The sequence below is a fragment of the Athene cunicularia genome (genome assembly GCF_003259725.1).
Source record: "Athene cunicularia isolate RWA chromosome 20 unlocalized genomic scaffold, athCun1 chr20_part1, whole genome shotgun sequence".
In the NCBI taxonomy this organism is placed as follows: domain Eukaryota; kingdom Metazoa; phylum Chordata; class Aves; order Strigiformes; family Strigidae; genus Athene; species Athene cunicularia.
In genome coordinates this window covers 7,534,174-7,559,946 of record NW_020799125.1, presented here as the reverse complement: position 1 = coordinate 7,559,946, position 25,773 = coordinate 7,534,174, and the positions used below count along the sequence as shown (strand labels likewise).

The window sequence follows — 25,773 nt, the reverse complement described above, 5'->3', positions numbered from 1 at the left end:
CCCTGGAGTTGGTACTTACAACTGCCCTCTGTCTTTCAAAATCCTCTTTTAAATTAACAAAGTAGTTCCAAACAAGTGTTGAGCTACACATAAAACCCAGAAAGTTTATAGATTAAGAGATTTTTCATAAGTTATTTCAAAGTATTTATCAAAATAAAACCTGCAAAGATGCATAACTATGATCCACTAATAACCATGTCATCTCCAGTCCCTCTTCTATCATGGTGCAAAATCAGGGAGTTTGAAGAATATGGACACTGATTATATAAGGAGATGTTTTGGGTTGTGATCAGATATGGCTCTTTCTTCTAAAAATACACTAAATTTGATTCACTAGCAGCAGTGACAAAACCAGTGTTTTGGTTCGTAAGGAAACGCTTTGATTCAAATATTTAATTTTGCTTTAAGAGTTTCTAAAAATATAATTAAGCTCTAAACTAGAATGGAAATTCTGAATCCCAAAGCTAAAATGTTTCACTTAGAAAATGCTAAAACTGTATAATTTTATTTGTTTGGAATTTCAGGGTGATATCACTAAAGGAGTCAGCTGAAACTGGTTCTGGTTTACAAAGCACTTCAGTTTTCCTAGATTTGAACATTTTGGCTAAGATTATCCAGCAATAAATAGTGGGAGGATTTAACTGTGAAGAAATAAGGTGCTGTCAGAATCAAGATTTCAGTATTACCCAATACAGGTCTATAATGTCAGTTTACAGCACTATTTTATCAATGATATTTACAGACCTCTCAGCTGAAAGGCGGAGTGGGTACAGTAAGGAGTAAGTCATGGTTCACTTTTAGTATATTAGTGTTCAGTAATATTATATATTTAGTATATTTATTAGCTACAGAAAAGTTACATCTCAACAAATCCATAAACTCCACTTGACAGGAAAATACCATGCACATTTGTGATGCCACAGAAATAAAGGATCATAGTTAAAAGAATGGTTCTTCTCCCTCAAGATTTGCTTTAGGCCTGTCCTCAAAATGAATCCTAGGCAGGTGATATATTGTTTATCCACATGACATTTAAGCAGCATATTTAATACAGTTGTAGTTCATACTTTAAATTCAAGCATAACATCAATCCAACAATTTTTGGCAAATAAAAGGCAGCAATGGAGTGTCAAGAATGCAAGGAGACTCTGATCTAATTTAAACGGTGTTGCTCTCAAAAGCTGGCAGCAAGGATGCGTCTTTTTAAAATGTTTCTATTAGAAGCTGATGTTTATGATCGTTCTCAGCTTGGCAAGAAAACCACTCTTCTAAACATTTACATTTCACATTCTTTAGGACAGTTGAAAAATGTTGGCCAGCAGTTCTCCACACTGCAGAGAGGTTGTGAGGAATGTTATAGTAGAACGTTAATAGCCATGTACTTTTCTTGTTCTTTGATTTATTGTGTGGTAGTTTTTATACTAGTTGTGTTCTTAATGTTGTCTGTCCTGATTTCAGTTTCACTCAAACAACATGAGCCTAGGTTTATTTTTCTAGCTAATAAAAATAAAGTCAATTCATTTATTAATAAAACTTTGTACTAACGTTATAGACACCATTTTGAGACGTTCCCATTTGAATATATTCACTATACACTGCTGCAAAACTCCCCAGCAGAGTCGGAAAATGAGTATTTTTCAAGAGATGCCATCTGTGAAGGTGGGACTGTCGCTGTTCTGTTTGTCCAAACAACACGGCCATGTTCTCGTTTGCCCACGATTCTGATCGCAATGTACAGACATCAGCAACAAAAATAATAATGTAACGTAAAATCCCTGGTCAGTCCTTCTGGCTCCAAGGTAACTACTCCCATGAGTAACTGCCATGCTTGAGTAAGACATTTGTGTTCTGGCTGCTGTGTGTCACACATCGTGGGGCCCAGTGCACAGCTCTGGTGAGATCTCACAAATAGTGCCATTAAAGCCAGCTGGACTGACTGCTTGTACCTGCCTACTCACTCCCCGGCACACAGATTTCCCAATCTGACCCAACCTAACAGCATCAGGGAAAAAAAAAAAAAAAAAGCAAAAAAAAAGCATGGGCTTTATTCTTGACCAGAAGCACTGTTTTCAAAGTAATGTTTTGAAAGTACAATTAAATTGTAGATTAGAGGTGCACAAATGTATTCAATGTGTCCCCCCTTCCACAAATCACTTAAGGATATGTAGAAATCTTACTGACATAGATAAATGAATCACTGAATTAGGACTGATGCATGGGATACAATAAAGTCCTAAACTCTGCCAGCTCTCAGGAAGGTCACTGAAAATTGATGGTACCTAGGGACTACAGGATTAAATAAATGCAAGAATGTATCCACAGAAATTATTTTTTGTATGCAAATCAGATGACTGCAGTGTTGCAACCAGTGGGAGTCCCCAGACTGGACTGCTCCTGTGGGTAGCTCACTCATGGTCTGAGGATCTGCAGAATCAGGCTTGGTGGTATGTGCTGGATGCCTGTGCACTATCATTTTAATTCCGTTTGCTAAGGTGTGTACAACCTCTGTTAAGGTACACGTAAGCCACTATCACAGTGGCATCAAGTCAGCTGCTTGAGGCCTGGGCCATTTTGCTGTCAGTTGAAGATGTGAGGCTGATGGAAGTGGCTTGTGCTATGGCCCTTTGATAAAGGATGAAGTTTGCTGTATGTCTTGCTGGTAGCAGCAGCAGAGAACTCAAGGCAAGGGAGTTTTACAAACTGTGAATACCAATTGTAGTGACTGCTGTTCATAATTCAGCAACAATACAAGCAAACTGCACACAGATAATGCCCTTCAGAAGAATTCAGGTAACTTAGAAAGTTTACTAAAGTCTCATCAAAATATGACATTGTGGCAGTGTTATACAGAGACCCCCTGAAGCAGCCGTAAACTACCTTGTCTGGGCTGTGGCAAAAAGCCTGGCCCTTACGGCTGCTGGCACCGTGAGGTCGGGAGGGCCCCACGTTCTGGCAGCTCCCGGTGCTCGGAGTTAGCCGAGGGTTTATGTTGATCAGGGAGGTGCTTTTATTTGGTAGGATCAAAGCTGGGTCTTGCTGGCTTACATCAAACTTGTTTGGGAATATTTGCAAACTCATGGAAACAAATGACAATGTCTCTTGACAAAACTTTTTAGTGTAATTCTGTGCAGGAACACTCTCATTCCAGAATAAAAATGACCACACAAAGACTGACTCAAAATTAACTCCCTGCCAGCCTTTAGAAACTGAAAGTCCCATTTTAAAGTTGAAGGCACTTACAAAAACCCCATGTTTTTATTTAGCTTCTTGTTTCCAGTGTGTACATCTCCCCAGAGCAAGCACCCAAAATCCAAATAAAATCAGGGGAATCTCGAGGCACCCAGTGACAGCTGCCTCAGTTCAAGACAAGCACCCAAAATCAAATAAGGTCAATCGAACCCTGAGGTGCTCAATGACTCATTTCAAAGCAGATGTTAAAAATTAAATATCTTTGAAGGGTTTTGAAAATTTCAGCCTAAGTGACTGGGACAGAGGATGAAGCTGAGGAATTCCTGTTCTCACAGACAATTCAGAGCAACTCATTATCGATCAATAATGTATAATTAATGTAGATTAGCACATACAGGTCTCTATAGGAAATCAGTAACACATCACAAATCCTAACTTAATGGAATCTGTGCATAACCAGTGTCTTGAATAACACTAATAAGTCTATATAAAGAAATAAAGGGAGCAGCTCAGAGTGGGTGGGAAGCAGTAGCCAGCAGGCTGGCTAGGAGGAAGGGAGAAATAATAAGGCACCTAGTTCCCAGGAAGGGCAAGCAGGTGTATTTACAGAGGTCACACACCTTCTGGCCAATTAGGTCTAAACCCAAAGGAACCACTGGTAAAATATCCATCGCTGCTGGCTTCAGTAAAAGCCAATTAGAGATGCATTTATATTCTAAAACCTAATTTCTAGGAAATAAAAGCGCAGAGAACTTCAAAGAGTTTCCCAAAGAAAGATGGAGCATGGTGCATGTTCAGGACTGGGACTAATGGGCACCAGTGCCTGAGTGTGTGGACATTCTTTGAGATTCCAGGGAGGATAGCTTAAAACATAGGCCTCTAGCTGTGAAATTTAATCCAGAATTGAAATAATTTTTATGTGTTTACTTTACATTTTACTTGTTTACCTCCTCCTGGTCTAGTATCTAAATGTTCAGTTTTAATTGTTTCTAAATAAACACTTGCTCTACTACAAGGTTTGTCTGACATTGAGGGTAAGGTAAATGAAAACAATTCCGTGGAGATCATAGACTAAGTCTAAGCAGCACGTGTAGGTAACCCTGAGAACCTGTACCTCTGCACAGCTGCGGGAGGTTCTGCAAGTGGGAGTATTTTTTGCCAGTGCAGGAGCTGGGAATGCCAAGTGCCAAGTTTGCAAAGGCGGTCCCTTTAGTAGGCACAAACAGAGCCCTTTTCGAGGCTCAGAGAGACTCCCCGTAGCTTCTCGAAGCCATGGTGCTGTAAAACGAGTGGACCGAAGTCATACAACGGGTTAGTGACAAAGCTGAAAAGAATCCAGATTGCCAGCTCCCTGTCCTAAATACCAAATGTAGTCCTGCCTTCTCCTCTAGGATAAAAGCATAAGGAAAATTTTTCTAAAAGCTTTCAAGAAGCAGTGCAGATTTTGCTGTTAAAAGGAGGAAACATTATCAAAGGATCAGCGAATTCCACAAAGTAACACAACAGTTACTATTGCAAAACTCTGGGGGATCTCTTCTGTGGTATAGAGTTATTCAGCAGCTCAGATTCATAGCAGTGTTTCTTCGTCCTCCACAGTCATAAATTCTTTTCTGTTTTGGATAAGTTCAGTAAGCTCAACTCTTTTGGCTTCAGCAAGAGCCAGACCTTGCCTAAAATGTAACATTTTAATTGTCATTTCCATAGAACATTTATGCCATATTTATCAGGTTCATTTCTTTTTTCATTAGAAGTTAATCACAATGCCATTAGCACTGCTTTAATGTCATGAGAATCACACTCTGTAGGGTGCATCCTATGAGTGCCTCAGAAATCTCTCCCTGTGGATATTTTGTCTCTGTGAAATAGTCTTGTTCCAACTATTCATCTTTGCCAAGAAGAACAATGTTACCAATTATTCCTACAGTGGAAAATAAATCAGGACAATCATTTGTTTTCTTGCAGTTGGTTGTACATATCCTTCATCAGTAGAAATTTAGCTGTGAATTAGAAAAAATTCCTTTCACCTTCCCAGCCTCTTCAGTTTGTTCAGGATTCATTATATGTCTATGCATCAGATGAGTTATTTTACCTGGGAGGTAGGAACTGTTCCAAGTTCATACCTGCTCAAGCTGTAATTCAGTTTTATGAAGGAGACTGGCATAATGCCTATCTATAGCATTATTACATAGAGCATAGAAGAGCTAACAGTGACCCAGTAAAAGAAATTAAGAATTTGAAGGTGGTTTTGTAGAGAGAAAAGATCTGTCATTAGTGAAAAGAAATGAGGTGAAATTACTGAAAGAGCATTTCTGATCATGCAATCAGGAAATGTAGAACAAAACTCCAGGGCACAGAGGAATCTGTGAGTACTACCTTGGGGAAGACGTACTACAGATACTTCTTCAGATAAGGGCATATCAAAATTCAGTGCCTGAGCTCAGAAACCCAAACATTCATATTAAAAATACAATCAGTTCGTGTTCATGTATTGGGACATGAGTAGCTTTAGGACTTGGCACTTGGTTCTCATATTCTGCTTAAACATGCAATTCATAAGAATAATTCAGATGTGTCATTACCTTGAAGGTATCAGAAATCAGAGTAGATGCACACTCGGGTTATACCAACAGTTACCCTTCTGTGCAAGCCGTTGTGAAAATCTGCTCCTAAAGGTTTTTTGCATTTTTTCACACTTTGCACAGGAATTGCAGAGGTGTTGTCCGAGGTGCTGAGTCCTCCTCAGGTCATCCCGAAGCTGAAGGAAGCTGCAGGTGCTCCATGCCACTGAAAATCACGTCATTGGCTTAATCATCAACGAAGTCTTATTACCAAGATTTGCAGCTGGTATCCAATGAAATCTGAGATAGCAGTTAGAGTCCTAAGCAACGAGTAATACCAGTTTTTCTAGAAAATTAATAAATGCAAATGTTAACTGTTCTAAATTCACTTAATAAACAAGTCACCTGTGGTTTTCATTAGAACAGAGAATATAAATAGAAAAGGAAATGGAAGGCCTGATACTTGGTGTCCAATAAACCCCACAATGTGGCCAAGCTTTTGCAGGGCTCTCTGGGTATGCAATGAGATAATTAGCAAAATGTCATTGTAGTCTTTCAATCACTATAAAATACATCTAAATGCTTTCTAAGTGTGCAGCCCATTAGTGACTAATGAAGCAACTGCAGCTGATAGGCTGGATCCTGCGCTAAGCAAGGCAGAGCAAAGAAGATCAACAGTGCTAAACTGCATGGCAGGTATAGGAGGCTGAGAAGCTCCAAAGAAGTGATTCTGCTCTCAGCTGGTGAGAGAGACTGGCAAGGGATGTACATTGCCAAGTAACTCATTAACACAGAGGCCGTGAGTCTTGATACATGGCTGGTGTCCATCCACACCCAGTGATTTTGAGGCTAAGTGAGCAGAGGAACTTGAGATTCATCCCCATTCAGTGTAAGAAACTGTGTGCTGCACTGAGTCTTGGTATTGTTTCCATTCTTGCCTTAACCCCAGTACAACAGCTTGCTGTCCTGTAATGGGCAGACCAAACTCCAAGCAAAAGTTCTGTGTGACTGCTCAGTGCTGAAAAAACGATGTTTCTCCTGAAGTCCTGGCTCTAGGAGACAAATGTGGATTCCCCTGGATATCTGCCCAGATCTAAACATGAGTATGGAAATGGGTGTTATTGCCTGCACTCTGTGTTTGTGTTCAAACTCTCCCTTGCCTGCGGTTTCCAGATTTTTCCTATTGAAACTAGGGTGAGATTATAAATTTAAAGGACCTATCAAATAATTAGGTATCATCTTCGTAATGTCTCATAGGCTGAGAAAGTCTGAAAAAATATGCACTTGCCTCCAAAGAAAAAGGAAAAAGAAAAAGGGCATAAAAGGAGAATAGAACTACTGTATCCTGGGTATAACGTCTTAGCAAAACTAATTCAAAGGGTAGATTGCATTCTGAATCTGGACCATGAATAAGATCTCCCCATCTTCTGCAGTGGCCTAGACATGTGTCAACTTTTACATTCCTCACCAGTCTCTCAGGAATCAGCTGCAACGTGCAACCGCAGTTGCCAGCGTGAAGCCGTCACGTGCTACCTGCCAAGTCTGGCAGAGTCCACGCGATGACACTGCTTCACACCGCTGTGCGGACTGCAGTAAAAATTACCCAGCTGACCTCCATAAAAATTCACCGAGTAGCCCTGCTCAAAGCATCATGCTTCTTCCTGGAGTTATGCATTGGAAAGGACTCTCTGAGTCACCCTCCTCATCTGCATATCCCTTTGCATCTTGGTATTAACAGTCAAGAGCCATTGGAGCCAGCTAGAAAAGCCTCATGTTTGTGCTCTCCCATGCAAATACCTCTTCTCCCTATATATTAGTTACTGTGTGTGGGTTTTCTCTCTCACTCTCTCTTGCCATATGTGTGGGAGTTGATGGCATCAACTTTATGAAATCTCAACACATGCCAAGAACAGCTGGAGAAGTTGAAACAAGTTCTGGGTGAGGTGAGTTTCATGGGCAGGGACTGAAATTAGCAAAGGTACGGTGGCTGCTTGCCATGCCAGGAGTCTCACATGGAGCATGTGCGCTCTGCTTGCTCCAAAAGCAGATTCCCCATGGAAAAAAGGACTTGACTTGATTTGTTTTAGATAACGATGATGGCAGAGGTAGCTGAATTAGAAGAATCTGTTCACCAGGACAGACCATCACTGCACCTCTCCTGTGACTGGTTCATTATGTAAATATAAAAATTTCATCATGAGTCTGAGGTAATTAATATCTTTAGCCAGCATGTAGCACTCTTCATCTTCAAAACGCTTTACCAAGATTAATAATTAATCACCACAACACTCTGGGAAGGTTATCACCTTAATCAATGGGTAAACTGAGGCACAAAGATTTAAAGTATCACAACCTACCAGTGGTAGTACTCTTGTGTCCCAGCCTGGTGCTCAGTGTGTTACAGTGCGTGGCCAAGCTACCTGATATGCTTTATGATAAGAAGGAACAAACCAAGAGGGCATTCCAGGATGAATGAAATAAAACTCCCTCCAGACTGCACATAGAGCTAATCACTGAATCTGTTGATCACTGGCTGCTCCCTACAGGTTTCGTGTTCTCAAATCCAGGACGTTTGTCCTCCCCTTGTAACATCTACACGTTTCTGTTGATCTTTCTGCATGTTCCCTTCAGAAGTCCAACAGTATTCCTGATGTGATAGAAACACTGTGGCCTCAGCCTTAGCTATGACTCAGGTATTTACATCTTCTTTTCCAGATAATTTTAGTATATAAAGAACCAATGATATGTCTGATGGATTTTAGTGATATAAACTGTTTAATAAGTAGCATTTGCTTTTGAAGCACTTTACACATCCATCTCAGACGAATTTCCATCTTTTGCCTCAATCTCTTATGCAGGAAGATTTGAGTCTGGTTCAAATTTTGGTGTTAAGTTGTTAATTTTCTATAATCAAGTCTTGTTTATGCTAGTCAATGCAGGTTTTACCTCATCAGTTTCTGCCATTAGTTCCACCTGGACATCTCTACTGGGTCATACATTATTGCTTAGGTGTGTCATTCCCAGACAAATACAGGGAGAATTGTGAAAGAAATGACTTCCCTGCCCAATACAGAAAATGAAACTTCAGCACAGCCTAATAAATACAGAAACATGCCCAGTACATCTGAAGGAAAAGTTTGCTTGTCTTGAGGCTTCACAAGAGGGATCTGTCAAATGTGGCAGGCTGTCATTAAAAACAATTAACCTAATCAAAAATCCCTTTTCTCTTATTTCTGCCTAGTCAGGTGAATATAAATACCAGATTTTCCAGGGGCACAGAGAAGAAGAGGAAATCAGCATCTATGTTTTCATTCAAACATGTGTATGAAGGAGCAAGTACAGATTCGCCTTCGTATACCCAAAGTATGCATGTAATTAGTATGACTGCACAGGGAGTCATGAGACTTGTATTCATGACTGGCCACCTGCATGTCATTTGGGTGGTTGTCTTAATAGTGACAATGCTTGTGCATGAACCCTAGCATTTAAACATATGGAAACACACATTTTTTTTCTGGCAAAGTGGACTTGTGAGAGCTGCTGTTCTCCTAACCCCACGCTTCCCAAGACCTCTGGTACCTGTTAGGACAATGCTTCTCGTTGAACATGTAGGTTTTCGTACCTGTTTGGTTTAGAGTAAACTGGTTGCTTGTGATGTCTTAACTCCTAGCATCACCACCACGAGTACAAGTACAATTCTATCCTCAGCACTCCCAAACCTCTTTTGTGTTTTCCAGAGTGGAGGAGGCAAAGAAAAACCCTAGTTCCTTTGAGGTGGGAGCTCACCCCAAGCGGGAGGAGAGGGAAGCTGACCTCCAGTGCATTTACTGATCGTATTTATTTTTAAAGGCACTTAGCCATAAGTCTCAGCCTATGGCTCTGCTTCCTGCAGGCACACCCTGCTTGTGGCTGTGAAGGTACTCACTAAGCACTAGTAACACCCAGCATTTATATAGGGCTTTTCATCTTCAAAGCACTTCCCGAACATCGTTTAATTAATGAATCCTCACAGCCCTCTGTGAGGTATGCACAGTTATTACCCCCACATTTTACAAGTGAGGAAAACTGAGGCAGCGATTAGCTGAGGCAACACTGTGGGAATTGGGATTAGAGCTCAGGAGAACTCAGGAGTGCCTGGACCCCCGTCCCACGCAATGACTGCCAGGCTGCCTCGTTGGGAAATGCACGTGGTGCCTCAGGTCAGCACTGTATCTTGAACATGATCAGTGCTGACCCTTGGGTGCATCAGCGACATCTTTTCCTTCCAGGTCCACATAGGTTTTCTGTGTGGAGATCTGGAAAAATGTTCTTTTTCATCTTTCAGCATCAGTTCCAGATCCTGCTGTCACCCAGACAGGAGATCCAAAGAAAGACACTGGGACTGAGGTTCCAGAAGAAGATGGCTTCTATTACCTGCAGCACTACCTAACACATTCAGTTTTAGTGCCTTCACAGTGTTTTTAAAATGACATAGAAGAGGGACTTTCACCCAGAGATTTCAAAGCACTCTGTGGACAAAGGACAGTGTTGCAATCCCAAATCACAGTATGGCTCTGTGCAGACTGTCAGACCCACTCAGGCTCGGCCTTGGCTGAAGATGTGATGATTCACGACCCTCAGCCCACATTCATGAAAGTTCAGTGAGTTTCACTCACATCCTCCCCAGTAACTGCGGGTTCCTCCCTCGAGAAGCCCCAGGGTATCCCAGTTCCCAGCTGACATGTGGAGGACAGGAGCAGACTTCCTGGTCATAATGGTAGCCGGTAGGGTGAGAGAGGGCACCAATGATGGGGGTTAAACCTGGATGGTTCAACCTCGTCAAACTTGAACATCCGAGAGAACCTGCAGGGCTTGGTTCCTTTCCAGCCCTCTAGGGCTCTCACAGCCCTAATTATTATTGTTGTTGTTGTTATTATAACAAAACATTCATATACTGCCATAAAATACAAACTAGATAATACACGTTCCTCGCCTGAAGAGCTCAGGCTTTAGACAGGCTGGACATTCTGCACTAGATCCCTCAGGAGAGGCAGGGAAGGCGCAGCCCTTTTATAGCAATTTCCCCTCTCAATTCCTTTCAAGTGTGGCTGGACACTGCAGGCCTACGGGATGCGGCAATAAGCAGCTGAGCAGGCCCCAGCAGATACAGCACGCTCCTCCAGCTGCGCCGAGGCTCCTGTTCTGCTACGCGCAGCAGCTGTGCGAGGAGGGTCTGTGCCCGGCAGTCACGCTCCCAAGGCAGGGGACTGGGGGCGCTGGGATTTCACTGAGGGGGTGCTTCTCTCATCAGCTGCAGCTCAAAGCTGGTACCTACCACTCCAGAAGCAATGTCCAACCTGCTGTTCCTGGGGGGTAGCAGCTCCCAGCTGCGTTCTCACAGGCACTATCAGGGAAATGCTGTCAATCAGTTGATTGAAGGCTGTCTCTGTCTGAGACAGATGGTGCGGTACCACCTGCAGAAATGCAGCAGGAGCTGCTCCATCCTGCTCCTGTAAAGACAACCATCCCACCGGGGTTGTGTCAAATGCATCATTCTATTAAACCGAGGTGATGGAATTGCAATGCTCAAAACAAAACAGGAGCATGGTAGTGCAGTCTGCTGATATCTTTGCACAGCTGATTGCTGGGAAGTGCTGGGGAATCTGTGGCTCATAAATGCTCTTCTGAGTGAGACTGATGCCTTCTCTTGCCTGTGAGGTCCTTTTTCTTCCCTCCTGACAGTGTTTCCCAGTCTAATCTGAAATGCCATGAGATATCAAGCCGAGGGAGCAATGGAAAATGTTGCAATTCCTAAACTGCACTTTGAAATGAAATGGTAATACTTGTAATTAATAATAATCTCCAATGAAAAAAAAAATATCCCTGCTTATTCCAATATAGACACTTTAGGTAGTACTAGGGTGTCAGGCAGGCTTATTCAGCCTCTGGACAGACTCACCCACAAGGCCGAGCATCAACACGCCCTGTGTACACCTAGCATCATTTTGAACAACGGCACCAAAACAAAGACAAGGAGCACTTTATGTCCTTCGTGTCTAAGCACAAGAGAGGGATCCCTGGCCAATTTTTACCAGCTGAAGGCTCTGAGCCAGAAACTGTCCCTGTATCTATATTCATAACTCATAAAACAAACCAAAACAAAAACCCAACAAAATACTTTTACAATGAAGGAAACATTTCTCAGGAGTGCTGCTGTTTTCATTCCCTCCAGTGCTCTGTGTTCCAATGTTTTAATGTTCTCTGGCCATTTGGTCACAGAGACACTGAGCAGACACTGTTGAAGTTTTTGAATGCTTAATCTGACCTATCATAGACCTGGCACAAACCCCCCAAAATACTAAGAATAGGTGCACACCTTGTATATTATTAAGGGATATAATGTTAATATTCTGATTATTATTGAACTCCAAAGCAATTCTCATCACAGAACCTACAAGGCAGTGGGGAAACCTCACTGGATACCCAGTATAAATGTTCACATCACCCACTGCCCTCCCCTAAACCACTGCTGCTACTTCTTCCCATTCCTTCTCTCCAGGCTCCTGGTCTAGGCCCCAGCCAGGCTCTGCTTTACCCCTTGGGGATTTGTTCATACCCACAGATATGTTGATGACTCAAGTCTTAATTTTTCCCCAATTGATCTGCCTCTTTATGGCCAGTCGCTCCCAGCTGCCCTATTCTCCCAGACGGCTCACTGGGTACACCAGCTGAACTCCCTACCTTTTTCCCCAAGCCCTCCTTTTTCTACCCCTGCCAACATGCTCTGCCATTTCCTGGCTGTCACCAAAGGAACCCTTTTTCTTAACTGCTGCTTTGTAGCATGGCCCCAACAGCTACTTACTGTTAATCACGGCAACACTTTCTGTGCAGTGGACATCTGTTTACAGCCCTGACATGTTGCATTTCAACAGAACAGCGAAGCAGTTTTTTCCCATCTGCAGAAGGTGATCCAGACAAAATGGCTAATCTCTAAGCTAGCTCCTCGTGGTTTATGCTTCCTGCCATAGCAATAGTTGTCAATCAAGCAGAGCTTAATCTTAACTCAGGCATTAACTTGAACACAATTAATTCTTGGCAGCAGACATAAAATGCTATGAGCCCCATCTCTCTTGATGGTGATAAGGCTGTCAGGACAGGCTCTACATTCACTCCTTGACTTTAGCAAGAGTTAGATCAAGCCCATACAGACTAATAAAACAAATTACATTGTTGGCATTAGCAAGTGCAACTTTAAGAGAGTCAATTGATTTCTGTCTCACTATGCCAACCAAGACCTTGCCTCAACTTACAGAGCTGGCTGGCCTATTAGTTTTCAGGATAACAATTTAAATTACAACTAGGTGAGAATAAAAAGCACAAATTTGAGGCATATGGCCTAACCAAAAGCAAAGATGTTTGATAGGTTGCAGTGTTAACATCACCCACATGGCCAGACACATGCCAGACAGTCACCGATGTGACCTGCTGCCATCTGGGTCAGCATGATCTCGCCCTGCCTTCCCCTGCCTTGTTTCTGTTGCCTCACTGCACCTTCCGCATGGCATTTTCAATCTTGTTTTATCTCATTCCACTTATGAAGCTGACTTGTGTGGCTCAAATGAAATCTTGTTAACTTTTCTGGGGTTCATAGTGATTCAGGTTATGAGATGAGATGGCCTGGAACAGACTGTCACCAGTTCAAGTCTGATCCAGGTTATCTTCATCTTGAGGTTGAAGAGCCAGATGGGGCATTTGTCTTGCACCACCTGCAAGCCCGACACTCTCTGTCCCACTCCCTGTCCCTCATTTTTCTGTCTATTTTTCTGTTGTTACCCTTATCAAGAGAAGAACTTAACCAACCTGGCATACCAGCCTGATGTACTTAGCAGATTGAGGTGTGACTCAGTGCAGAACTCTTCCTACGTTTTCACATATAAACACACTCAGTGGACAAGAAGACAGTGAAAAGAGTACACAACGCATCACGGAGATTGCAAAACCTTGAGGAGTCAACAGATTGGAAGGTCCCTTGCAAAACAGGTCCCCATTCCCCACCAAAATGCCCTATTCCTTTTTTGATTTGAACAGTCTTAAGTTCGCTAAACATCTGAGATCCATTATGCACAGGAGTACCCATATTATTAAAGCTCCAGCAAAGGCATGTTCTATTAGCAATATTCTGACAGCCATCCTGAAGGGTCTTTAGGAGTTATCCATTCACAAAGCCATGTATTTGATGACCGATATAAATTACACCACTAATTAAGATGAGGCAAATATTTTGAAAGTGATCCACAGGCAGAAACACGTTCATGTTCACCATGCAATGAAGAGTATTATACACAGATATATCTGACTTGGGATGAAATGGCAAAAACTATCCAAGAGCTAAAACAATGATATTTAAGACTGTTATATTTCACCAGAATTATAACCTTTTATAGAATGCTTGGTCTAAAGGCCATCTCTTCCCATGGAAAACCAGCAATAATTTTGCTCTGCCCTATGTTGAACAGAATCTTTACCTAAAATTTCATTTGTTTTGTCCTGCAAACATGCCTCAAGTTTGCACTGTTTTATAGAGCCTTTTTGGATATCCCAGGAGCTAAGGTGGTTGGTGCATTGTATACTGCACTGGGTAAGGTGTTGCCTACTTATAGTTTGTATATTATTACAAATATGTTTTTCAACTGGCTGAAAAAAAAAGTTGATAGAGTTTTACTGATAAAAAAGCTTTAAAATGTACATGGAGAAAAAAGTATTGTTATGTTTTACTGCAAATAAACTTGATGACATGTATTGTAAAAAAGCTCTGCCTTGCTACAAATCATATGGATAAGAAACTCACATTCCGTTTCTGAATTAATTTTGACAAGGTCCAAATGCAGTATATGGTTGCAATGAAACTGTTAAGTGCTTGGCTTACAGAAAGTAAAATTCTGCAAGTGGCAGTATGGCTATTTCAGATAGTTACTTCACTTCTGCTGATACAGTTGATGTAAAAATTCACTTACAAAAAAGTTGTCAGGATTTTTTTTTTTTCCCTCTGGCAAAGCTATGCAGCACTGGCCTCAAAAATTAACTTGTTTGTAAAATTCCAAATATATGCAAACAATTATTTTATCTTAGCCAATAAAATAATTCAGTTATGAACATTTACATGATCTTAAAGATGTTTGGGAGACGGTTAATCATCAAAAATAGTCTTTATATCTAATACACCATCTATTATTTCAATGTATGATCTAGATATACGCAATATATTATATTAAATATCTCCTCTGAATAAAGAAACATGAAAGGAAATCCTATACATGTCATTAAAAAAAAAATCTTCCATGTCTCTCATAAAAATCAGTCTGTAAGAGTTACTTCCATAGTCCCTCCATGCTGATGCAGTATCACAAAATCCTTCTGTATTCAAACATGGGTTAACACGTGCTTGATTTAACATGTTGAACCTGTCCTCCTTTGTCTGCAGTGCTTCTCAAGGGTATACTAGCTCTGTTCCCTCTGCTGTGTGAGCCTATGACCCGAGGTCAGGCATGCAAAGGACTGCCCAGAGTTTAAAGATGAAGAATTTAGTTAGGGGTGGTTGCATCCCAGGTCTCAGTGGAGCGGGTTGAGTCCTATCCCATACCACAAGACGATGGGGGCAAGCTCCACATTGTGCTGTGTGACAGGCACAGGCCCCAGGCACGGCGCTGCAGACAGGGAGATCACATGCTTCTCCCCCTGCACAGTGCCACAGGCTTTCTCCAGCTCCCCGTATCTGGCATGTGGGACCACAGAATCATAGAGACCCTGAAGTGCTGGGTTTTGTGGTCCAGTCCAAGAGTGTGGAAAAAAGTCCCCGGGAACAAAGAATCATCACAATTCTCACTGTGTTCCATTCTCTCCCACTTTGATGTTGCTGTCTCTTAAATGAACGTTGTTGTGTATTGCATGTATATTAAAAACAAGTAACCATGAAACAAGACACTGCTGCACACAGTTTTCTGTGTTAGGAGGGAATGAGAACAAAATCCTACAACATATTACTTAGGCAATTAACTCTCCAATAGCCAGGGTACATCCATTAGTTCAACTAGAAACTAGGAGAGATAAGCATAGTGTATTTTCTCATTCACAAGCATTATCTCCAGTAGAACAACAACCAGGAACACAAATACAGTGTAACAGATTAAAGTCTTCATAGGTCTGCTACCTTTCCACAGATGGAGTAATGTTTATATACAATATTCCAATATTATAGGATACATGTCCAAGAATGGACAAGCATCTATAATGGGTTCTCTCAAGGCTTGATATGGCCAGTGGTAATTGTCCCCTGAACTGAGCTCAAGATGAAAATGCTAGGACAACTGTATTTGAACTTCCACCTGTTGAGGAACAAGCCCCACTGTATTATGTATAACCGATCTTTCACTGCCTCCTTAAGAAGTGAACTGTGGAGCAGCCCAAGGAACTAGAGTGTTGAGATCTCATGTACTTTATTTGCACCTGGGAATTACTGGGTGTATGTTCATAAATAGCTAATGCTGCAGAGCAGCCCAACGTGCTCTTACTTTTCCTACTGAGTTGCTCTGAGATCTTGTTCATCTTTCAGTATCTCATTTGGTCCTTCTGTAGCTTGGGGAATAACACTTATCTGCTCCACTGAAGCACTGAGGTCTGTAACAATAACTATGAACTGTTTGATAAGAGATGCTACTGAAAGACAAAGGTATATTATTGCAAAATTTTGTGGGTTGGCAACTTAGCTAGTGGCACAGTATTGCATCCAGAGCCCATTTGGCTCCTCACAATGAAATGAGAGTTGGGGGGGAGAGGAAATCAGGTCAGAGTTTTTGGCAGATCTATTCAAGGTAAGCATAATCCAGCTGATTCATTATGTGCTGCAATCCTTGCTGGCAAAGGCTCTGAAGTAAAGTAGCCTCCAGCCCTACTGCAACTCGACTTCTGTGTGTGGGTGTTGATGCTTCAAATTAGGGAAGGGTGTCACTGGTGGATAAACTTAAGGGGGTGAGGGCTTGATAAAGGATGCAAAGGACTTCACACAAACGTGCAATATCAGCCTAGTGTTACCTGCTGAGCAGCCCACTCTAAAAATGTTGTTCCTACCTTCTACAAGACAAGGAGGAAACCTTTGAGAAGACCCTTCTGATGACTAACATAATCTCTGTTTCATGAATCATTGGCATTGGGATGTCCTTGTGGCATAATCAGAGCTCTGGTTATTATACTCATTGATGATAAAACAAGTAAATCTTAATGAGTTGTGGGAAAGGAGACAATAGGGCACTCTGCCAGGTCTCATTTACCTTGACAACACGCCTACAGCCCAAGTACAAAGATTGCTATTGTTTATCCTCAGTATTTGTGAAGGGGCCAGACAGTTGTTCTCATTTCACTCAATCTGATGGTACTCTCTTTATCTCTGCCTTAGCATTTCTAAGGTACCTATCACTGTGGTATCTAAGCATCTCAGCTTTAGTCCAAGGTTAAATTTATGGTAAATAAACCACTTGGACAGCCTTTGAAGGTGAAATGCTGATATATAGTTAAATAGTGGTAAATTATTCAATTTACATAGTGCCTCTTCTTGACTAAAAGGACAAGCAATGACTTTGTTGTTCATATTGTAAACAAATCCTCTGTGTATGATTCAGACACTAAGTAACTGGGTCTGTTACCTCACTAATACAGCTAAGCCCATCTACCATGCCAGTAACACATGCCCAGCATGAACTCAGCTTCTGTCCCAGCTGGACTCTATTTACACAATGGACTCTTGTCAGCCTAGCTGTCCTGGTCAAGGTTACAACTCATCACACTCCTGAGCAGAACAGCTATAGCAGAAGGATTGTAAGAGAACAGATATGAGAAAAATGGGCCTGTTCCACCCGGCAATTTATCCCCTGTGGGTACTCACAGCCAGAGCTGCTGACCTCATTATAGCTCCTGCCCTTCTGCTTCTGGCTGTTCTTGCAAAGCCAAAAACTAGTTGTGAATGGGCCAGGAAAGCTTTCACCTGGTCCATGCTTTGTCTGCAGCTTTGTCACCTACAGCTGCTTGGGAATCTTCAATGAAAAGGAGTTTCAAACAGAAGAAAGATCTCTTATCAAGCTACGGTTTTATACATATTTTTTAAGGAAGTGTTTGTTAAGAAAGGCTTCCCAGATCCCAGCTGGATTAGGAAGAGCCACCCCTGAACAGTGAGCATTCCAGCAGCCAGGCACTTGCTAGGGGTAGGAGATCAGCACCTAGCACTTCCTTATCCCAAATGGCTCCCAGAATCACCAGGCTACTGCTTACACTGGCACGTATGTCTTCTATGGGGTTTGTGCAGAGAGTGGGAAAAAAATGTGAGTTTCAACTCAGTGTGAATACAGGAACGTTCTCGAATTTCTGAGAAGTTTGTCAGGATGGCAAAACACTTCCCATTCAGATCTGGAGATAAGTGAAAATTTCAAACAAGAAACAAAAGACAGACCCTGACATTTAGATCTCAGACTGAATTCCTTGGGACAGCAACAAGAGAAAAACATCTTTCTACTGGTGCTATAACTATGTCAGATCAGTTGCTGATTTATAATGCTGAGCTGGGACAGCATTAAAAATAGTGTCTTATTTTCCCCTCCACACTGCCAGCCACAGGGAATTGCAGCTAAGTGAAGGATTGTCTATTTGCCTCTTTTAAACAACTTTTTCTGTTCTCACATGTTCTCACCCTGTTGGTTTCTTTTGCTACTGTCAGCTGGAGTGCTGCTCCATGAGTCATCATGCAGAAAGACAAATGACAAACTTTTCCCTTAGGACAAAGGCACTGTCACCTCCACAACACACCTGTGTCTGCTGGATTCACACCCAGAGTCTCCAGTTCACCCCCTACAGTGACTTGATGCACGTTTTTAATGTGATGTTTCTGCTTTTATGATGTATAGGGGCAAGTGACAAGCAGGAAAGAATGAAAAAGTAAGGCATATACAGTAAGACCGTGGCAATAAGCATACAGAAAAGGTCTCAGTAGGGCATACAGAACTGTGCTTTGGTAGGGAAAGTTGTGTAATCAAGCAGATGCTCTTCCATCACATGGGAACTGAACCGTCTACCATGGGAGGGGGGCTATAGCCCTGCAATTTCCTTCCTCTTTCCCTTAACAAGTCCATCACCAGGCCAGACTGCTTAAGGTCATTTCACAAATGGGAGGATTTTCTTCCCACCATATCCTTGTGCAAAGAATCATCTCAATCATGTTCTTCTCACATATGGAAAACAATTCTTTACTGATAGAAGACGCTCAAGAAGTAAGAGCTTAACAAAAGGTCTGAGTAAAAGGAACAAGGCTAACATGGAGACCAATACATATTGCCCCTGCTTGATCACTTCTCATAGAAGCAATAGCCTGAATTCTCCTTTTACTTGCATTGAAGTAAATTAAGCAGCTCAGATAAGATTACATAACTACAAAGCCTTCATAAGTGACAGAAGAATCAGATTCATTGTGTAAACCAGAAAAATAATTTTAGTGCTCTCCCATGGAGCAAAATGATTTTCTGGCTCCCGTCTAGCTCCTTTCAGCCACAGGCAGCAAATGAACACACAGACTTTAACCCATAGCAAGCTTTCAACTCTAAACGCTTTTTTACTCACTAGTTACTTACATATGATTCCCTTTGAAATCAGTCACCAAAAGTCAGCGAGTTCTACCTTAGCAACAGATGAGTAATTAATAATAAGGATGCTTCCTCACCTCATCTCCAATACGCTGAAGGGATAGAAGCAATTTCTACAGGAACTCTCCCCCAGGTTACTGATTTGCTACAGGTCTTCAGTTTGACCTGCAGGGTGAAGAAAAGCTGCAGATTCATCCATAACCCAGTCTGCTTTCTGACAGTTCATGCCAGGTAGACTTAATAAATAGTTCTGTGAACACGCATGCTGTCACACAGTATTTTTTACCTTCTGGAATAAAAGTAACATGAATTTAAATATTTTGAGGACCTCCTTCAACTTTCCAAGAAGCTGCCAAGCCCTTGGAAAAATCCAGCCATTAGCAACACAGAAATAGCTGCAAGACACTGGCCATTTTGCCACCCAATTACAAGTGTCTCAGAATGAGAGAGAGGCTGCTTTGAAAGTATGGAAATTTGAAAATAATTGTAAGTGTTGAACACTGGAAATCTGGGTCTGGCCTGTTTTGAAATTTGGACTATCAGTACTTAACTACATACACCTGTCAGCTGGGCAAGAGCCACAGAGCATTTAGCAACAGTAAGACTTTTCTGGTCAACGTAAAAAAACCATCCTGACTAAGCCAGAAAGACCAGCAAAGAACAGAAGGACCCTGAAAAACACCATGAGCTAGTGAAACTGTGCAAACTGCTTAAATAGCACTCCCAAAGCATATAGCAAAGATCAGAACAGATCTCGGTCATTTCTGCTAATGGAGGACAGTCTTCAGCAGGATCAAATCGTATCTGAGGTACTCAGATCATTTAGAGTGCAGTGCCATTTGCTCCATAGGGACTGATGAGCATATCATGAAGTTCAAAATTCATCACTGCTTTCCAGGGAAAAGGTCAATGTCTGAACAGGCAATGGGGATGGAATTCAATTTTAACTTCTGAGGGAAGCCAGGATAGAAGCATATCCTATGGAAAGGTTAGCTTGTGTGTCCACAGATTGAGACTTCATTCCTGAAGGCTTCTCATGCCAAATAAATTCACCAGACTACATAAAAATCCTGAGGTAAGCACTTGCCAACTTGTGCATGCAGCTGTAGATACAGAGTGTGTAATTGCATTTGCCATCAGGGTAATTGTGCATGCAAAATTGTGCAATGAGTATTTTGTACACATGGTCATGCTTTTAACTTTCCTTTTTTCAAGAATCAGGCACTGTTTGAACAAATGCTCAGGTAAAATAGGTAAAATTATTAAACATTATTTTGACTTGCTTTAATTACAAACTCACAAAGTGAACCACAATACTGTGCACTTAAATGACACAAAAGAGAGACACACCACATCACTGCTATGTCATTAGGATCTGTTTGCACAGTTTTTTAATTTGCCTGCAGAAAGATGGGTTCCTTAGACAGAAGCTAATTTGTTATATGTTGTCTGGAATCTAAAGCCAATTAAACACCGATCACAGTTACTATGCAGTCCTTGGCAATTAACTTGCTATTTTTGAGGACTTATTTAATTTAATAGTGGGGGAAACAAAGGAAGAAGCCCTTCTGACAGAGAAATAACAGCTATTTCACAAAAAGCCCCAAACCATATAGATCTATGCTTAGATAACAAAGTGTCACTGTATACTCACAGAAAATATAGCACAATACAGACAATTCAGATCAGATAGCGATGAATTTTTCAAATAGAAGAATTCCCAGCCCCAATAAGAAAATGCAAGACTGGACAGAGATATCATTACATGGCAAACCTGGACTCTCAACATATGTTCCACAATCCAATTCAGTGAGCACAACTACAAAGCAGGACAGGCTAAACAATGCAAATTGTGAAAACTCTGCTACCTGCGCTGGCCCTGGATGATACCACTACTAAAAGCAAACATCATCCGGAAACAATATACCATGGCACTGCATCTGTGAACAGAAGATACCACTGAGTACCCACAACAAGGCAGTGTCATCATACAAGAGCAACCAAGGCCATGAAATACAACACTGCTGAGCACAGCACCTATTAGATGTGGCCAGGACATAATAACTTGATACTGCAGTAAACAGCACAGTGCAGATAATAATCAGAGTATTATTCCATAAATACACATACATCTATATACACATACATCCATATACACATAATCTACATATGCACACAGAGTATTGTCTGAAGGGAAGAACAGTTTTTCTAGGCACAGAGAAGTGTTTTTCTCTGAAAATTAAATGTTGTAATGTAAGATTCTTAGAAACATTAAAACAACCAGATACCTAAAAGAGGAAGTGTCAACAACAACAAGAGGGGGAAATAAATTTAAGCATCCTAGTTAGGCAATCAGTTCTATCACTAAAATGGGCTAGGTGAATTAAAGGCCTGTTAAAATCATACCTTCAGATATCCCTATGAATCCCTTCAGAGCTCAATCACTGTAACTGCTATGCCCAAGGAATCTGAGATCTTTCCATATACACATCCTATTTGTCACGGACAAGATTAAGTGACACTGGCCAAATGTCTGCTTGTCCAATGCTAGGGACCTCCCAGCTGCTTTCAGCTCTTGGGCTGCTACTAGACCTCTGTGTTTAAGCCAATATAATTTAACAAACTGATCATAAGTGATGCAGAAATGATACAGCCTTATCTTAATATCTGAGGTGTAACTGTATCCAAAGAACATGTTGTATCTAGAGCAGATTAAAGAATCTCAGTGCAGGTGGAATCAAAACAGACACCTTCCACTTCTGCAGTTTGATGTAAATGCGAGTAAGGTTTCAACAAAGCAAGTGAGGCAAAAACTCACTGCTGTATTAGAGAACTGGAGTTATCCTGCTCCAATCAGTAGCTCAGATTTGCACAAGCTTTTCACTTGGCATTATTGTTTTGCCACTGGTCTGTAGGAAATGAAATGGCATTGCCTGTTACGGAAAAGCTCCATCCACAGATGGGCAAGCACCTATATACATGCAGGAAGCACATATACACAAAACCAGCTTCCTGCCCTCACATGTGTAACACACATCTTCCACTGAACACTGGGTTACGAAGTCACGGTACAGATACACCCGTATTTATTCAACGTGCATGCACACAAACATATGGATCACACATGTTTATGCACACACCTGTATAAACACACTTGAATGCAAGCTGAGGCATGCAGCATTCTCAGAAATGCACATGGGTACTCACACGTATGTGCTCACAGGGATACCAGTACACACCCATGACTTGCTCAAGGCAGCACCATCAGTCTATGGCAGAGCCAAAAAAAAAAAAATTACAAGATCAGTAGTTGTCCCTGCAACTGAAATGACAAGGCCTGTCCTATGGTCCTTCCCTTCAGAGAGGGTGGATATCTGTGTGTAGGCAGTCACGCTCAGTTCGACACACATATGAGCCCAGACAAACACCCGTCTCATCCCATTATGCGCTTTTCAGTGGTAACATGTACAAGCCCTGCCGCCACTCCTCCCTTCTCCTAATCCTTTATTTGCACACAGCTCTTTGCATCAATCTGTTTCATTTTCTACATAATGCATATTCACTTTTGTTTACAGCCGGGACACTGGACTTCTTTGAGTCACTCCCTATAACCATCTTGGCAAAGCCAGCCCTGTCTTGTTTGTTTGTTTTTGCAGTGACTGAGTGTGTAAGGAATATGGAGGGTGTAGGCGGCTCTACATGTCCCTTCACCTCTTGTGGGTTTTGGCGCATTCCTTTCATAAATACTCTCTTTCAAATGCAGGGGACAGGATGCTTTGTTTATATAACCACTGCTTTTTGCTGAGGCTCAAACCACCCCAACACATCTGTCTCCAGGAGGCTCTTTTGGGGAGGTCCATGTTTCTAAGTTACCTGTGACATGGACTCTGGGTAGCAGCACAGCTTGGAGAGTTTCTGGGACTTAACCTCAGTCAGAGCTAACTTCAGAAAGACCTACTTTAAACTGGAATATGACAGTTTAGCACCTAATTTTCTCCAATTTTCTCTTCACCTCAGCTGGCCCTCGGTCTCAGTGGATGCTTTAGGAAATGGAAACGTCTCAGGAGCATCTCTGACTGCTGATTCTCACTACCAGCAGACAGTTTCTGTGAAACCGTGGTGCTCTGACTGGCGGGAGTCTATCCAAGCTGTAAGGAGCAAGGAGGAAGAATAAGGAAGAGTATGTTACACACAGAATACTGCATTACTTAAAAAGGCTTTATCTACACAAAGAAATTGAAATGCTTCAGCTAACCCCTGCAGTCATAGCGCTTTTCCTCTTTTCCTCCTCCAAGACCTGGATATACTCCTACCCCTTACTCTGAAAGAGCTGTTTCTGATACCATTAGCTGTATGAATTATTTTAGTATAACCATTTCACTTCGCATTTTTACACTCAGACAACTTAACTCTACATAAAGACTCATATACAAACCCATAAACATTGCCGAATTAGAGCAAGGACTCTGCAAAGACCAGGCCTGAATTAACTTGCCATATTAAGTATCAGTAAGTTACACTGATCAAGGCATCTTTACACTAATGAGAAGTTTCCTTGCTTTAGCTATATAACTTCTAAGTTAAAGTGATACAAACAATCCCTTTTTAAATTCCTTTCCTCCTTCTTTATGTCTTCCAGGCGTTCCTTTCGCTAAAGCAGTGGGCTGAACGAGCAGAAACAACAGCAGTGAATGGGAAGAGCAAGGTGCCAGCGTAAGGTGCTACCCCACTGTGTCACCCATAGTAGACAGTTCTCTTACACGCTCTTATTAAAGACCTATATGCTATAAAAAGCATATATTGATATTCTTGGACACACATGATCATAACACAGCATTTGCTAGCATTCAGTAATTTATCATGAATTTTTCATAATACTGAGTGGGAAGAAAATACATGAAATAGTTCTAGGGATTCTTCTGCTACCACAATGTTAGGAAGATCTGTTTCCCATAGCTAAATTATAGACACAAAACAACCACTAACTTAACCACTTGAAGGGAAGTGAGTACACAGCCAGCCAGGCCAAGGAGATGACACCAGTAACACAAGTCAAACATAGCAATAGACAACAAGACAATTTTTACAGGTTTCAGTGATTGCAAAACCAAAAAAAAAAAAAAAAAAAAAAAAAAAGGCGAGACATAGGAAAACAATTATGCAATTGAAGAAACTGTAAGACTAAACAAAAGGCCAAAATTCTAGACACATATATTTAAAGCTGCAAGTTAGCCTTTTTAGTCAATGAATATTGCTCTAGCATGTGTTCTGTGATTATGTACATCACACACCCCTAGAATGTCTATACTGTTGCTCCTGCAGAGTTTATAGAACTTGTCAAAGTTGCATCATCTGTATTTGCAGTCAGAAACAAGGAGGCTGAAAGAAGTCAGCACGGTTTGTTCAAGTTCATTCAGATACCGGTGATCGAGGAGGCAGGAATACCTAAATCCCCCATGTCAGCTCCATTCACTACATAGGGAGCAGCAGTGCATTTGCAGGCTAAATTGTTTTTATTTATTTTTTGCATCTTCTAAGATACATTTCATTTTTATTCTCCAATTCAGCAACAGGTCAGAATTCCACTCGCGATCTAATACAGCCAAGTTTTCAATTGGCTTGTATCTGCTATACCGAAGATCCCCAGATGGTCTGCTATCCAAATAATATGAGAAGTGCTTAAAGTCCATCCTCGGATGAGTTCAGCCCATAGACTTCACCTAAAAACCAAAAGCACCGATTCTCTGTGTACACACTTCTTCACTGACAAACAGCAGACAAACTAAATAAGAAGTGATTTCCACTGTGTATTCATACTGGGACTGTGATACTGGCAGAGCTGCACCACACTGATGGACTGGAGTGCAGCATCTTCTGATCTCTGCACCAGATCAATCTTTAAGATCTCTCCTAAAACAGGTATCAGTGGCATATTTTACTGAAATAACTATTCGTGTACAAACAGCATACTAAGAAATGCCTTAGCCCGAACACAAAAAAATTAGTCTTTCCAGGTACAGGAGAGACAGGTGGGTTAAAGTCCTTCAGTGTGTGATTGCTGCTTTCGCAAGAACAGATTTTCCTAGCAAAGTCTACTAAACTTCTAGACCAGTTAAAGAAATTTTTCCAATTAGTACTTCTGAATAAAAACTTCCCAGGTCTTTATACACTTAAGACCTATTCCCACTTCCTTTATTCACACCTTAAATGCAGCAGGATTATGTACATGACCCAGCTGAGTCATATTTGTCCTTAGCCTCTTGCTACCAGGACGTCCCCTACCAGTTCCAAGAAAAGGGTCCCAGAACCAGAAATTAGTTAATTCCTTAACATATGAAAGTGCTACAAAACTGTTTGTCTCTAAATTC

General features: G+C 41.5%; 1 long non-coding RNA gene across 1 annotated transcript in view; it reads right to left on the bottom strand.

Moving 5' to 3' along the window:
- Positions 1-25,773, bottom strand: part of LOC113487425 — a 45,632-nt gene that overhangs the window by 6,440 nt on the left and 13,419 nt on the right. The window lies entirely within an intron of this gene.